The 3,791-nt window shown below is 37.1% G+C and overlaps 1 protein-coding gene across 3 annotated transcripts in view; it reads right to left on the bottom strand.

Moving 5' to 3' along the window:
- Window positions 1–3,791, bottom strand: part of LOC105284944 — a 167,459-nt gene that overhangs the window by 134,903 nt on the left and 28,765 nt on the right. The gene's annotated exons all lie outside the window — the stretch shown is intronic.

Genomic DNA, 3,791 nt, shown 5'->3' with positions numbered 1-3,791 from the left:
GATACGTGTTTTTTTTCCAAAGACTTTGATGTGAAAGTCGATTACGATTTTTACCGTTAAACCTGAAATAGATTTGAAGTTGCTTATCACTTGCAACTTCTTGGACATATTTAGAGACGTAAAAGCCCGCTTTCCTTTTCAGAAACTATAAAGCGATACGTGACGTGAAAGGAAGCGCATGTCACAAATTGATTTTCGATGCTCAGCAAGCATGCATCTCCGGATGCAGCAACGTTGCGTTCGCGAACGCGTTATCTGTCTGCTACAGACGCGAAAATCATTTCAAGTTCCTTCAAGGATGTAACCGTCTGTCATCACAATGTAATGATAAATGGATAGCAACTGCTAACTAACTTGTAAATGCATAACAATGTTTTGAAGGTTCTTAGTACTAATTCATACCTTGGAAAAAATACATAATGAGCAAATGTAGTAATAATTTTCAACATTAATTTAATTAAATATTATCTATTCGGCCGAACAATATAACTATCGTTAGGTTCTATAGTAGCTAAGCATGTACAATCAAAATCATATCATGCGTATCAATATTCAAAGATTTAGTTTAAGAAAATTGCATTTTTTATATAATATAAATAATATAGATATTGTTTGGAAAAGTTCGAGGGGGCAATTTTATCCCGCATGGCGCATATGCAATGCTTCACAACAACGTGTAAGAACATGTCCAATATTCTTTCGATGATTCTTACAATTTTTACAGCGTAAGTGCATTTCCAGTTTTATCTCAACCATATCCCGTACATGTCACAGTTATATCATATGCATACAAATGGAGAGGAAGTAGGAAATAATATGACGAATAAACATTTGTAGAACGTTGGCGACAGCATATCGTTATACGTGATGCACCGAGCAAATACTGACTATGAGAAAAATTCACAATGCACTTGGCGCCGGAAATTTATCGAGCACGCATTTCGCCTGAATACTATGACGGTACTACTGTCTTCTGAATTTCAACTTCAACGAGGCAGTAATGTCATTTTAACAGTTGGTTTCTTCAAAGTTTTTTTGTCGAGAGACCGGAAATGGAGGAGGACTGGACGTCTGAGATATCGTCGATAGAAGAGGTCGGCAAAATTCAAATTAACGGATTACGGCTACGTGCGTAAGCATCTAAACGTGCTAATGCGTATACACACAAGATAAACCGCGACTATATTAAAATTTTTACGTCGACGTGAAATTACTCTCTCATTAAGAATACAAGCAAAGTTTTAGCAAATTTTTGCTAAATCTCACGAAATGCACGCTCAAAATGTCAAATTCACTTTAAACTGAAACATAGAATGTATCATACGACAGTCACGATCTACGATTGCAAACTGAGCAGCAGAATATAAAAATTGACGATGCGATGCATTAATCGCATAGTTATAGTGATAGTTTTCAGGAGCTAATTTTTTAATCTCGAAGTTTTATTAATTCTAAGCGACATAAAATCACAAATTCCACGATAGAATAATATTTTATTTTACCGACGGTAACATTATTAAATTGCCGGAGCTTGGGATTATCGCAAAAGTATTACAGAGGATAAGGATGGACATAGTGAAATCAACGTGGAATTTAATACCAACAACACTTGCCGTATCAGCCATATTTAATACTGACATCTGTCATTTAAATAATAAACTAAAAGTTATGTGTTAATCTAACTTTAATAGACTTTTAGAACTCAGTTTATGAGACTCTCAAACAACTCCGGAGCCAGCTCTTATATAGTCGGTAAACGTGACAAGAAAGAAGAATCCGTTGGCGACAATCTTAGGATGACTCTCTCCCCGTTCTCTTTCGAATTGTAGCCAAAGCCGAAAAGGATGACATCCAGAAGAAAGTTTATAAGTCCCAACACATGATTCATTCCGCAGCTTGGTCGACTCGAAGAGGGCTAAAGTAAAGAGGACAAAGTAGGATCAACGTGAGGTCGATGCGAATGAGGTTTTGTCAACCTTTTTGTCCTATCTAAGCCGTCTAGTACAACGTTTAATACCAAAATTTCTTACTTTAGCAACAAATCGAAATTTGTAGGTTAATCTGATTTTAATCGGCTATTAAAATGCAGTTCATGTGAGACTCCTATACAAGACAGAGTTATGTCTTATACGGGTGGTAGATAAGAAGAGAAGGGATCCGTTAGCGATGATCTCAAAGTTGATCCCTTCTCCTTCGCTCTTCTTTGGAAACCCAAAGCTCGAGAAGTTTGCAGTTTTAAGATGTTATGATTTCATTTTCGAAGTATGACTATCGGCTAAAGGAGATATCGTTGAACTTTGAAATTTATTAATGATCTCGTCTTCAAAAACAAAAGCTATAGTCACATTATTAATGATTATTCGACAATGTTATGTAGCAATATCGAGACGTTATATATATCTACTTCTGGAAACTATTTATGAGAATTTGATGAGAATAAACTATGCTATGCGCGTCGAACGGCATTCGCGGACGGCATACGCATATTCTGACTGCTAATTTACTGCCGCCGTAATTGAAAACAGAAAGATAATATTTCTTATTCATTATTATTCCCGTTCTTTCGAATACATCAATTGCGCAAACTATCTATATTGAAACAGTCATCGTATCGATAGAATTATAAACTGTTGCTCGCGAGAGTTAATTAATCACACGCATTAATAATTCCTAAATACAAAGGACATAGAGGTTTCCACCACTTGCGTTCGCGTTTCGAGAGGGACACAGAGGATAATTTGCAGCTTGCTTGCTCATTGCGTGAATACAATACAAAGTAATCAACATAGTGCGCGCTGTATGTCATAAAAAACATTCTACATTTATGTATGTATATGGCACCCTATTTTAATTATTTAGCCTGTCATATCATAAAATTGTAAAAAAAGAAAATAACTATCCCCAACCTCATAGTTTTTATTAATGCCTGATAGATTATTCTTCTTATTCAAGTCGAGATCAATATTTATAAAGGGATGGCAATAAAAATCCATTCATATGAGTTTCGTAGTGGACAAAGTGTTAATGGACACACCCGCATTTAATTCTCCTATATCAGGTTGATCGATACACACATCGGAAAATCGCTCATCCATTTACCGCGATTTGGCGGTGGTAAAACGTGACGGCCTCTGTATGCACTGGCGCAATCATGGTATCCATACACAAACGTGAGGAAACGCCGGATGTGGCTGCAGATGTACTTTCACAGCACGTGGATACCGTCGGATTAAATCCACAACATACCCGAGCGAAGACACGTACGTGACAACGCGGCCGCAGACCCGACATCTCATTAAGAAAATCGATATCACTTTAATTATCATGCGAGTCTTTCGTCAGCTGGACGGACATCAAACGTAAACGCAGCAATTAAATGGGCGAACAAAACGTGCCGCTAAACGTTCAATTAAAAGTAGACTGGAAGTTTAATTAAAAGTCACTCACATTTTAGATGCGACCGCATTTTGAAAGTGCCAGCAGATACATACATAGTACCTGCAAATAATGGTGCTTGCTTTCATTAAGTAAGGGATAAGATATATGCGATAAAAGACATCACGAAGGGCGGAAAGTATTATTTGTTAGAACGCGACAATTTATGGCGGAACGTTACCTACATTTCACCCGATGCGCGAGAATCCTCTTGACAATTTTTAATTTATTTCTTTTTGAAATCCGTTTTGCGATTTTGCGATCAGTTTAATCATACTACGGAAGATCGACTTTCTCGGCTGAAACACGAACTGAGGAAATTGCTGCGAGAACATCGCGAAATGCGGGCAGACATA

The sequence above is a fragment of the Ooceraea biroi genome, chromosome 6 (genome assembly GCF_003672135.1).
Source record: "Ooceraea biroi isolate clonal line C1 chromosome 6, Obir_v5.4, whole genome shotgun sequence".
NCBI classification, from domain to species: domain Eukaryota; kingdom Metazoa; phylum Arthropoda; class Insecta; order Hymenoptera; family Formicidae; genus Ooceraea; species Ooceraea biroi.
Note: the sequence above shows the minus strand (reverse complement) of the source record. Positions and strands in the feature narration are given on the sequence as shown.